At 36.9% G+C, this 13,842-nt stretch overlaps 1 pseudogene; it reads right to left on the bottom strand.

Moving 5' to 3' along the window:
* Nucleotides 1–10,443: 10,443 nt before the first annotated feature.
* On the bottom strand, nucleotides 10,444–11,304 carry LOC115832420 (annotated as a pseudogene).
* Nucleotides 11,305–13,842: the final 2,538 nt, after the last annotated feature.

Genomic DNA, 13,842 nt, shown 5'->3' with positions numbered 1-13,842 from the left:
CTAGAGACAGGGTCTTGCTTTGTTGCCCAGGCTGGTCTCGAATTCCTGAGCTTAAGTTATCCACCTGCCTCTGCCTCCAAAAGTGCTGGGATTACAGGCATGAGCTATTGCACACAGCCTAAAATTGACTTTTTTAAGGTCAAGATGTTGGGCTATTGGCCATTTCACGTGGTTGAACCTATCAGCCAAAATTGTTGTTCAAGGAATCAGCAGTGAAACCTTCTCTAATCTCAGGGGATTTACAACCTAGTGTGAAATAAAGCCTTTAAATAAATAATCAAAAAGTTATACAAGACAATAAAATAATTGTAAGTGTGGCAACTGTAGGCAAAAGGAGCATGCAAGGAGCCCTGGGACCATATAATGAAGAAATAACTTAAGTCTTGGGGGTTGGAAAAGGTGCCCCTAGGGAAGTGATGTGAGGGATGGGTGGGATGAATCTGATGGGGAGGGGGGTGGGCTTTCCAGGCAGTGGAGATTTATAGGAAAGGCTCATGGGGGAGGGAAGGACCAGAAGGAGTCTGGCTGGTTGGAGGGTGATGTAAGAGAAGAAGGTCAGAGAGGGAGAGGGTAACCAGGTAGGCTGGGGAAGTCCTTGTACACCACATCAACTTTAGGGATTTCAGAGATTGTTCTAAGGAAAATGGAAAGGCACCAAAATGTCTTGTTTTTTGTTTTGTTTGGTTTGGTTTTGTTTTTGAGGCAGAGTCTCGCTCTGTCGCCCAGGCTGGAGTGCAGTGGCGCGATCTCGGCTCACTGCAAGCTCCACCTCCTGGGTTCACGCTGTTCTCCTGCCTCAGCCTCCCGAGCAGCTGGGACTACAGGCGCCTGCCACCACGCCCGGCTAATTTTTTGTATTTTTACTAGAGACGGGGTTTCACCGTGTTAGCCAGGATGGTCTCGATCTCCTGACCTCGTGATCCGCCCGCCTCGGCCTCCCAAAGTGCTGGGATTACAGGCATTAGCCACCAAAATGTTTTAAGAAGGGGAACAACTGATCTTTACACAGTGTGTTGGTATAGAATTAGATTTGGTAGACTGCCATGTTGAAATTTCCAAGTGTTGCAGTAAGATCCGAAGTGAATGAAGTGTCCAGAGTTTGAGTTGGTGTCCAGCAACTCAAGCCTTGGGAGAGCAAAAAAATGTGTACCTGTCCTTCTAGATAAGAGTATTCACTCCTGATGAGGCCAGTGCTTGTCCTGGGGACCACAGGCCAGCTATCTTAACACAGCCCTCACAGCTGGGTCACTTGAGACCCATTTCCAGGCTCTCTTGTTCCACTGGGAATCTCTGACTATTCAGTTCCCAGAGGAAGAGACAGAAGTAGAGGTTTAGGAGGCAGGTGGTGTTAGGAAGAGAACATGGTTTTCTTGTAACTTGAAATAAGTGGCTTGGAGTGTACCAGCTATTGAGAAATCCTCTTGAAATCAATTGAGCAAGGGTTTTGGAGTGAATATTACAGTAACAATTCAGGGCAGATGTAAAAGCAACTAGAAAAGCACAAAAATGCCTACACTAGCTGTGTCATCTGCTCTACATATGCTATGGGAACATATAGCTGTCTTGGCTGTGGACAGTAAACTGTAGTTGAGCAAGACCGTTTAGTATCTGGGACAAACTTTACTGGTAAATAAAGGCCATGTGCTCCTGAGGTTTAATTGGGACACATCGTGCTTTTGTTAGTGAAATAAACTCCCAGAAAAATAGACTTTTTTGGGGATATTTTTGACATTAAAACTTTTCTCATTTGATAGTTATATTCATCATCCATGAACATTTTTGGAACATCTACAACATCCAAGGTGTTAGGCTTCATCTTTGGTTGTTAACATTTTATATTCTTCTTGCTTCTGTTACGGTATATCAATTGAGAAGTTCTTGACTAAGAATTAAAATAACAAACTGAAAATGTCTTAACACAAACCTGAGCTCACTTAAAGAAGTCTAGAAATTGGTGGATCCAGTGTTAATTTTTAATTGATTTTTATGTTAAAAAATGTTATAGAGTAAAATCCTAAGTTTGCATGAATTTAAAACCAAAACTGGAGATACGAAGAAAATTTGAGCTCCTGCAAAGCTCAAAGCTCAAAACTCAAAGCCCGCATCCAGAGATGGGCATCACCTCCACTTAACTCTTAATGCTCTTCTACTGTCAGGGTTCTCCCAGGGAGAAGATTCAAAGACACAGTGCTCAATAATCCTGTCAACAGAGTGGTCTTCATGATTAGAAAGGACAACTGAAGTCTAGTTTTTCACACATATTAAAGTGATTTAGTTAGGATTAACTTTTCAGAATTCTAGTGATCAGGGAAGAATAGCCTGATTAAACTGATTGACCTAATGATATGTTTTTAGGTAAATAAGAAAGCCCCAATTCAAGCTCATAGGGACAATTTTAGTTCCCCAAAAACCAAAGCTTAGCATACTAACCAAGACCTACTCAGTCTTAGATCTCTGTTTTAGTAACTCCTTTGAAATATAGGCAGTAGATCTCATGTATTCTGAGAATAACCCAAAACAATGTAAATTAATTAAAATTAATAATATTTTATTTAACCCAATATATCAAAATATCATCAAATATGTAATCAATACTAACAATTGAGACAGCTTACACTTACAGGATGTCCCAATTCGTACTAGCTACCTGTCAAATGCTTAGTTGCCACATGTGACTAGTGGCTACCCTACTGGACAGTGCAGCTGTAGAAGGTTAAAAATTGAACAGAAAGATTAGAAACTAGATTATAGGAAGAGAACAAGAGATGTGCCAGTGACTCTAGGAATCTAAGCCTATTATTAAATATTAAGGTGGGTAGTCTGCACAGTGACTGGTGCTGCAATGGTATCCTGTAGGATTCATGGGCCTCAGTATACTGGGAGTGGAGAAACTGCATAGAGAACATGGTTGGGGGTATTCACGAGGAAGAAAAACAGTGAAAACCCTATTTCAACTTTGGCTTCTGTATCTCTGGAGCCTGGGAGATAAATAAAAGGCTCAGAAGCCTGGCTTTGCTTTTGAAAATCTCTTACCTTTACCACTAAAGCAGTTTTCACTTCAGGGCTACCTTTAGGTAAAATGTTTAGAGGGTCATCCAATATCTGGGCTCAATTTCTAGAAATAGCTTCCATTAAGACACACAATGTCTTTTAGTCTACTATTAAATTTAAAAGGCTCAAAAATGCAAATACTTGGGATAATTAAATAAAAGGCAATACTTTTGTTAAGAAGAGGAGTTAAGAAGGCAATGGATCTCTAGAAGGAGCGGTGGTAGGTTGCACTGAATCTATGGATAGCAGGGTCGAGATAAACCATAGGGATATCAGTGCATGAGGCACAAGCAATATTCTTGGAGACTAGTGGTTCTGATGCAGAAAATTCAGCTAGTAGCCAATGAATGAGAACCAGTCATCAGTATGCAGATTATTTGTGAAGATACAAATTTAGATGTGTCTAACAGAAGTTTATGGAACCCTGACTCTGGCCAGAGACTCAACAGTTGGAAATGAGTCACAAGGCTAAAATGAGAAATTGAGCAAAATTGACCCAATACAATCTTCATCTATGGAGTGAAGGTGCCTTAAATTCTGACCCATGGCAGCAATGAGAGCCCAAACCTGGGGGCACAGATGAACTACCTGTTGGAGGTGTCACTTGAGAGAAGCTGGGGTCTATGCGTGCTGGGAATCGGGGAACAGACAAAAGATTTCATGAAATTTGTATAAACAAATCTGTAAATATAATACTGGAAGTAATAAAACTACTGCTTTCATTGTAGCATTTGTCTTGCAGAAAATATATAAACTAGGGAAATGTGTGAAGACACAGAAGTTTTCATTTTTTAAACCACTCAGAGAAAAATATTTTGGTATATTTCTATCAATTTTTTCTATTTTATTTACATAGATGAGATCATCATCATAAAAATATATGGTTTTATATACAGTTATTCATCACTTAATGATGAAGTACATTCTAAGAAATGCATTGTTAGGCAATTTTGTGTGAACATCATAGAGTGTACCTTCACAAACTTAGATGGTATAGCCAACTACATGCCTAGGCTATATGGTATAGCCTATTGCTTCTAGGCCACAAACCTGTATAGCATGTTACTATATTGGATGATGTAGGCAATTGTAACACGATGATAAGTATTTGTGCATCTAAATATATTTAAACTTAGAAAAGGTACAGTAATACATGGCATACAAGATAAAAAATGCTACACCTGTACAGGGCACTTAACCATGAATGGAGCTTGCAGGACTGAAAGTGGATCTAGGTAATTCAGTGAGTGAGTGATGAGTGAATACGAAGGCAAAGGATGTTATTGTACACTACTATAGACTTTATAAACACTGTATACTTCAGCTTCACTGTTTATAAAAATATTTTTCTTTCTTCAATAATAAATTAACCTTAGCTTACCATAAAAACTTAAAAAAAGTTTTGACTCTTGTAATAACGCAGCATAAAACACACACATTGTACAGTTGTCCAAAAATATTTTCTTTATTTATATCCTTATTCTATTAGCTTTCTTCTATTTAATTTTTTTAATTTTTATTTTTTACTTTTAAAACTTTCTTGTTAAAAACTAGAACACAAACGCATTAGCCTAGGCTTACACAGAATCAGGATCATCAATATCTCTGTCTTCCACCTCCAGATCTTGTCCCATTGAAAAGTTTTCAGTGGTAATAACACACATGAAGCGGCCATCTCTTTTTAACAAGGCCTTCTTCTGGAATACCTTCTGCCTAAGGACCTACCTAAAGCCGTTTTATAGTTAACCTTTTTTTTTTTTAATAAGTAGAAGGAGCATACTCTAAAATAATAAAGTATAGTTTAGTAAACACATAAACCAGTACATAGTTCTTTATTATCATTGTCAAGTATTATGTACTGTACATAATTGTATATGTAATACTTTTATGCAACTAGCAGTGCAGTAGGTTTATTTACACCAGCATCACCACAAACACATGAGTAATACTTTGCACTACAATGTTTTGACAGCTACAACGTCACTAGGCAATAAGAACTTTTCACCTCTATTACAGCCAGTGGGACCACCTCCATATGTCTGGTCCGTCATTGACTGGAACATCATTAGGTGGCTTATGACTGCACTTCTTTCTACCTAATATCATAGCGTTAATTTCCTCAAGTCATTAAAAATTCTTCATGAAACTAATTTTTTTTTAACAAGTTCTCACTCTGTCACCTAAGCTGGAGTGCTCACTGCACCCTTCACCTCCCGGGCTCAAGTGATCCTCCTACCTCAACCTCCCAGAGACTGATTTTTAATGACTATTAAATATACTCATTCAAAGAAAGAGCAACCACTTAAAATCCAGCCTTTTAGAACTTTAGGCTTCTGAAAAAGCTCCAGACTTGAAAGTAGCAGGGAAAAATGTTCTGAATAATAATAACAACAATGACGATGATAAAAACATCCCCTGAGCACTCAGAATTAAATATTTGAGGACAGTAAAAAAAAAAAAAAAGACCCTAAATTATGCCTTTTACAATGTGATTTTATTTTTCATCATGTCATGCAAAAGGCATGCTGTGATTGATCTCATTGTCATCTTCAAGCCTCAGGGATGGAATGCAGAGAATGAGAATGTCAAATAGTCCACTTTTGCATTTCAACAACCAAGTTCCTACCCTAAAATAACATTTTAATTTAAAAATTAGGCTGGGCGCAGTGGCTCATGCCTGTAATCCCAGCACTTTGGGAGGCCGAGGCGGGTGGATCATGAGGTCAGGAGATCGAGAGCATCCTGGCTAACACGGTGAAACCCCGTCTCTACTAAAAAATACAAAAAATTAGCTGGGTGTGGTGGTGGGCGCCTGTAATCCCAGCTACTTGGGAGGCTGAGGCAGGAGAATGGCATGAACCTGGGAGGCGGAACTTGCAGTGAGCCGAGATGGTGCCACTGCACTCCAGCCTGGGCAACAGAGCGAGACTCCGTCTCAAAAAAAAAAAAAAAAAAAAAAATTATATAGCATTAACAAATTGCAGACCAGAAACTAAACTGATTATCTGTTTTCAGATTCTGTTATTCTAGGCTGGGACATTGGCTTTTAAAACTCAAATACTAATTATTTAATATTTTTGTTCTTTGCACTCTATGGCATCACCTCTTCCCCAAGGCATAAAGATGAGATACACTGGGTGTAAGGAACTTAAATGAGGACAATATCAGGTGGGATATCTTGTGATATCATTGATTAATATCATAAAATATTCCATGAGAGAAATACTTATTGCTCTGGTGATATTCAGTGTATCTGTGTTTTGGCCGATTTCAAGATTCAACCTATGGTAGACCATGACCAGGCTTGTAGTGGGCCTGATACTGCAGTGAGACATGATGGCAAGCCAGAGCAATTGGGCAAGAGAAAGAAATAAAGGGCATCCAAATTGGAAAGGAGGAAGTCAAATTGTCCCTGTTTGTAGATGACATGATCTTATACATAGTAAAACCTAAACACTACCACAAAACTCTTGGAACTGAGAAACACATTTGGTAAAGTGGCAGGATACAAAATCAATATACAAAAATTGGTAACATTTCTATACATTAACAAAGAACTAGCTGAAAAGGAAATCAAGAAGGCAATCTCATTTACAATAGCTACAAAAGAATACCTAGCAACAAATTTAACCAATGAGGTGAAATACATTTACAAGGAAAACTACAAAACACAGATGTAAGAAATTGAAGAAGATACACAAATAAAAAGACATCCCACGCTCATGGATTGGAAGAATATTGTTAAAATGACCATACTATCCAAAGCAATCTGCATTCAATACAATCCATATCAAAATATCGATGTCATTTTTTATAGAAATTAGGAAAAACAATCCTAAAACTTGTATGGCACCACAAAAGACCCCCAAATAGCTAAGAAAATCCTAAGCAAAAAGAACAAAGCTGAAGGCCTCACACCACCAGACTTCAAAATATACTACAAAGCTCTAGTAACCAAAACAGCATTGTACTGGCATAAAAACAGACACATAGACCAGTGGAACAAAATAGAGATCCCCAAAATTACTTCATATATGTATGAAGTACATATATATATATGTATGAAAGTACATATATATATATATGTATGAAAATACATACATATATGTATGAAAACTAGATATTCATATGTAGAAGAATAAAACTAGACATACACCTCTCACTCTATACAAAAATCAACTCAAAATGAATCAAAGACCTAAATGTAAGACCCCAAACTATAAAATTACTAAAATAAAATGTGGGAGAAATACTTCAGGACATTGGTTTAAAAAAACACTCTATGAATAAGAGCCCAAAAGCACAAGCAACAAAAGCAAACAAATGGGGTTATATCAACTAAAAACCTTCTGCACAGCAAAGAAAACAATCAACAAGTGAAAAAATAACCTACAGAATGGGAGAAAACATTTTCAGACTATTCATCTGATAGGGAACTAATATTCAGAATATACAAGAAACTCAAACATCTCCACAGCAAAAAATCAAACAATTTGATTTAGAAAATGGGCAAATGATCTGAGAACACATTTCACAGAAGACATACAAATGGCCAACAAATATATGAAAAAATGCTCAATATCATTAATCATTAGGGAAATGCAAATAAAAACCACAATGAGACATCATGTCACTCCAGGTAGGATGGCTATTATGAAAAAGACAAAAAATAACAATGGCTGGCGAGGATGTGGAGAGAAGAGAACTCTTATACACAATTGGTGGGAATGTAAACTAGTAAAGTCACCATGGAAAACAGTTTGGAGGTTCTTAAAAAAAACTACAAATGGAACTACTACCATATGATCCAGAAATCTCACTATTGGACATTTATCCAAAGGAAGAACATCAGTATATTAAAGAGACATCTTCACCCACATGTTTATTGCAGCACTATTCACAATAGCCAAGATATGAAATCAACCTAGGTATCCAACAACAGATAAATAGGTAAAATGGATGTGGCATATATACAGAATGGAGTACTAGTCCACCATAAAAAGAATGAAATTCTGTCATTTGCAGCAACATGGATGGAATTAGAGGACATTAGGTTAAGTGAAATAAGCCAGGAACAGAAAGCTACACACTGTATGTTCTCACTTACATGTGGAAGTGAGTTAAAAAAAGTTGATGTAATAGAAGCAAAAAGTAGAAAGAAAGATATGAGAGAGTGGGAAGGTAGGGAGAACAGAGGGATAGAGAGAGATTTGTTAAAGAACACTAAATTACAACTAGATAGGAGGAATAAGTTCTAGTGTTCTATACCATTGTAAGATGACTATAGTTAACAACAATATATTACATAGTTTCAAATAGCTAGAAGCAGGATTTTGAATGTTCCCAACACAAAGAAATGATAAATGTTTGAGATGATGAATATGTTAATTACCCTGATCTGATCACTACACATTATGTGTAAGAAACATCACTATGTACCCTACAAATTGTGTCAATTAAAAAAAGAGAGAAATGATGGCAGAAGTGTGTGCTTGAGTAAGAATTTTCTTGCATGTAAAATTCTTAGTTCTTGAATGTTGACATGGCTTCTCTCTAGCCTAATGGTAAAAAGGCAGTGGGTCCATATTTGGGACTCCTTTTTATGACTGTACAATTTAACTTCCCTTGGGTCATATGATATTTCTTGCATACAACTGAGTCTGAGGATATACACTTTATATTTTCAATGCATATAATTTCAGAATTCATAAATGTATCTGATGACATAAAATCGATTCTATTGCTAACCAGCTGTAGTGCTCATCCCAAGGAAGCAAGATTAGAATTAGATGATGGGAACCATTTTAACAATTTGCTCTTTCATAAAGCTACCTCACTGATGCAGTTTATGAAAAAGGCCATTGTTTCAGAATGTAATCTCTTAATTGTAGAATTGATCCTATGGAAAATTTGATTTATTATGAGGGATTGTGCAGAAGTTTTAGTCTTGTTTGTTAGGACAACATTTCAATACTTTCACCTAAAATTTTGTTCAGACACTTCAGAGGAGCTTGCTTGGTGTGAACTTTTGTGATTTATTTAGAATATCTTATTCTAACTTCAGATAAATTAAGAGGCTTTTTAAAGTCTTATGTTTCAAATTGTAGTGCAGAATATTTTTAAAATTGTTATTTTTCAATTTATTTTTGAATCTCTAATGCTCATGGTACAAAATTCAACCATAATGAGTAGGTAGTCAGTAAATCTTTTCCTTTCTCCCTTGAGGAGACCACCAGTTGCCTGTAAACTATGACCCTCTACCCCAATGGTGGCTTACTATATAGGCAATCTTTATCTTGCATGGTCATGCATAAAAATATGTAAGCTGGCCAGGCACGGTGGCTCACCACTGTAATCCCAGCACTTTGGGAGGCCAAGGTGGGCGGATCACCTGAGGTTGGGAGTTCGAGATCAGCCTGGCCAAAATGGAGAAACCCCGTCTCTACTAAAAATACAAAATTAGCTGGGTGTGGTGGCGCATGCCTGTAATCCCAGCTACTCAGGAGGCTGAGGCAGGATAATTGCTTGAACCCCGGAGGTGGAGGTTGTGGTGAGCCGAGATCGTACCATTGCACTCCAGCCTGGGCGACAGAGCGAGACTCCGTCTCAAAAAAAAAAAAATTGTTTGAAAATATCTACTTCTTGTTGTAGACTCTTACTGTACCCACAACTATAAATATTTTTCCTATGTAAATGAAAAAGGAAAAATATAATAAGAGATTTGAAAAGTCTGGACATTTCTTTCCCAATAGATATTAAAGGCAACATCTTCGAAATAAGATATTATACTGAAAGGACTATTATATTTTAAAGACAAGATCACTGGTTCATAGTTTCTCTTTAAAAAATTTAAAAAACTATATAGCTGGTTAATCAAAATGCATATTTTGTACAATGATAATGATCTTGAATTTTTTAAAAAAAATTATGATAAGCTACAAGTACCAACAAAACAAAAGTATCTGGAGTAGTCTGTATAGGATCTCTTTGGACTTTCTTTTATTATGCTAAAATAGTGATGCTTTTACAATTTGCATTATTGTACTCTCCAATACAATGCATGGGGTTTGTTCAAGTATACAGTACACCATTTTCATACATGTACAACATTGGTGGATGAAGAATGTCTCTTAGCAGTAATACTGGATGTAGCCTCTGGTTTTACCAGCTGCATACTCTAGGACTATTAGATATGTAAAAATCTTGTGATACTGGAAAGTTATTAGAATGTGCAAATTGATATGGTATCTTTCATCTGTCTCTTAAAGGGTGTCACCACAGGAGAGTCCACTTAAGCCGTTGGTAGGTTTAACAAAGTTGGAATTGCTCAGGCACTACTGAATTGGGCAACATTCTTCAGACCTGGCTCAGAGCTACAGTGCATTTAGTATATTAAAGCAGCTCACATGATGACTTTTTGCAAGCCTTCCCAGGCACTAGAGTTTTTCTGTTAATTGCCACACTAGGTCATAAAAGTCTCATTAACTTTTTTTTTTTTTTTTTTTTTTTTGAGACGGAGTTTCACTCTTTTTGCCCAGGCTGGAAAACTATGGCGTGATCTCAGCTCACTGCAACCTCTGTCTCCTGGGTTCAAGTGATTCTCCTGCCTCAGTCTCCAGAGTAGCTAGGATTATAGGCATGTGCCACCACGCCTGGCTAATTTTGTATTTTTAGTAGAAACAGGGTTTCATCATGTTGGCCTGGCTAGTCTCAAACTCCTGACCTCAGGTGATCCACCCTCCTTGGCCTCCCAAAATGCTGAGATTACAGGCATGAGCCACCATGCCTGGCCTTATTAAGATTTATTTTTTATTTTGCAGAAGATTCTGAGAATGCACAGTTGTTCCATTGTCTTGCTGGATTTTGACCTTGTTCCTTCCCTACAACTCTTTTATCTTCCAAGTCACACTTATTACCAACAAACATTGGGAAAATATCAGTGTCTTTAACTTAAAGAATCTGTTCTCTCAGATCTTGTAAATCATAAAATGTGGACTGTGCTGGGATGGTATATGCTAATACAAAGCCTTGTCCATTTTTATGTACAAATCCTTTATTGCTGTAAATTGTTCTCTTCCTGCAGTATCCAATATGTCAAGCATACAGAGTTGTGCATCTATTTCAACTTGCTTTCTGTAATATCTTTTATTATAGGATCATGTTTTTCAACAAAATTCTTTGTACAAATTGTACAGTCAAAGCAGAATTTCCAACAGCTCCTGAGCCAAGAATGACTAATTTATATTCAAGCATGATACAAATTTTTTAAAACCTAGTACCTCTCATGCTGTCACCAGGTCTCTGAAGTCAGTGTTGCTCTGTGCTTTCTCTGAGTTGCTACTCCTGGTGCTATGGTGGTCTTGCCTCTGCTACTGCCACTCTGCCTGGTTTATATGCCTGAATAATGAGTTTTAAAATCATATTTGCAAGCGTCATGGTAACCTCACATTAAAAAACATACAATGAATGCACAAAAAAATAAAAAGCAAGAAACTAAATCATATCACCAGAGAAAATAATCTTCACTAGAGGGAGACAAGAATGAAAGAAAGAAGGAAGACCAAAAAACAATAAGAAAAGAACAAAATGACAGGTGTAAGTCCTTACTTGTCCATAATAACCTTAAATGTCAATGGGCTAAACTCTCCAATCAAAAGGCATAGACTGGCTGAATGGATGGAAAAAAAAACCAGTTGATCCTCTGCCTACAAGAAACACACTTCACCTATAAAGATACACAGAGATGGAAAATAAAGGATTGTAAAAAAATATTCCATGCCAAGAGCAGGAGTAGCTATACTTATATCAGACAAAATAGAATTCAAGACAAAAGCAATAAGAAGAGAAGTAGGTCACTATATAATGATAAAGGGGGTCAACTCAGCAAGAGGATACAACAATTTTAAATATATATGCACCCAACACTGGAGCACCCACATATATAAAAGAAATATTATTAGAGCTACGGAGAGAGAGACGCTCTAACACAATAATAGCTGGAGACTTACACACCCCACTTTCAGCATTGGACAGATCATTCAGACGGAAAATCAACAAAGAAACATCAGACTTAATCTGCAATATAGATCAAATGGATCTAATAGATATTTACAGAACATTTCATCCAAGGGCTGCAGAATACACTTTTTTTTTTTTTTTTTTGAGACAGAGTCTCACTGTGTCGCTCAGGCTGGAGTGCAGTGGTGCAATCTCGGCTCACTGCAAGCTCCGCCTCCCGGGTTCACACCATTCTCCTGCCTCAGCCTCCCGAGTAGCTGGGACTACAGGCACCCACCACCATGCCCAGCTAAGTTTTTGTATTTTTAGTAGAGACGGGGTTTCACCATGTTAGCCAGGATGGTCTCAATCTCCTGACCTCGTGATCCACCCGCCTCGGCCCCCCAAAGTGCTGGGATTACAGGCATGAGCCACCGTGCCCAGCCAGAATACACATTATTTTCCTCAGCACATGAATCATTCTTAAGGATAGGCCAGATATTAGGTCACAAAATGAATCTTAAAACATTAAAAAAATTGAGATAATATCAAGCATCTTCTCTGACAAAAATAAAACTAGAAATTAATAACAAGAGAAATTTTGGAAACTATTCAAATACATAGAATTTAAACAATATGCTCCTGAATGATCAGTGAGCCAATGAAGAAATTAAGAAGGAAATTGAAAAATTTCTTGAAACAAATGATAATGAAAACACAATATACCAAAATCTATGGGATACAGCAAAAGCAATAGTAAGAGAGAATTTTATAGCTCTAAGTATCTACATCAAAATAAAAAAGGAAAAACTTCAAATGACAATCTAATGATGCATTTTAAAGAATTAGAAAAGCAAGAACAAACCAAACCCAGAATTAGTAGAAGAAAGGAAATAATAAAGATCAGAGCAGAACAAAATGGAAAAAACAAAAAAAAATGAAACAAAGTTTTTTTTTTGAAAAGTTAAACAAAATGGACAAACCTTTATCCAGTTTATGAAAAAAAGAAAGAAGATCAAAATAAATAAAATCAGAAATGAAAAAGGAGACATTACAACTGATAACTGCGGTATTCAAAGGATCATTAGTGGCCACTATGAGCAACTATATGCTAATAAATGGAAACATATAGAAGCAACGGACAAGTTCCTAGATACATATAACCTGCCAAGATTGAACCAAGAAGAAATCCAAAACCTGAGCAGACCAATAACAAGTAATGAGATTGAAGCTGTAATAAAAGTCTCCCAGTGAAGAAAAGCCTGAGACCTAATAGTTTCACTGCTGAATTCTAGCAAACATTTAAAGAAAAACTAATACCAATCCTACTCAAGTTATTCTGAAAAACAGAGCAGGAGGGAATACTTCCAAACTCATTCTATGAGGCCAGTACTTCCCTGAGACTAAAACCAGATAAAGACACACCAAAAAAGAAAACTACAGGCCAATCTTCGATAAATATTGATGCAAAAGTCCACAACTAAATACTAGCAAATTGAATTCAACAATACATTAGAAAGATCATTCATCATGACCAAGTGGGATTTATCCCTGGGATAGAAGGATGATTCAACATATACAAATCAATCAGTGTGCTACATCCTATCAAAAGAATGAAGGATCAAAAACATATGACCATTTTAATTGATGCTGAAAAAGCATTTGGTAAAATTCAACATCTCTTTATGATAAAAACCTTAAGAAAAAAGCCGGGGATAGAAGCAACATACCTCAACATAATAAAAGCCATATATAACCTACCCACAGCTAGTATTATACTGAATAGGGAAAAAC

The sequence above is a fragment of the Nomascus leucogenys genome, chromosome 3 (assembly GCF_006542625.1).
Source record: "Nomascus leucogenys isolate Asia chromosome 3, Asia_NLE_v1, whole genome shotgun sequence".
NCBI classification, from domain to species: Eukaryota; Metazoa; Chordata; class Mammalia; order Primates; family Hylobatidae; genus Nomascus; species Nomascus leucogenys.
Note: the sequence above shows the minus strand (reverse complement) of the source record. Positions and strands in the feature narration are given on the sequence as shown.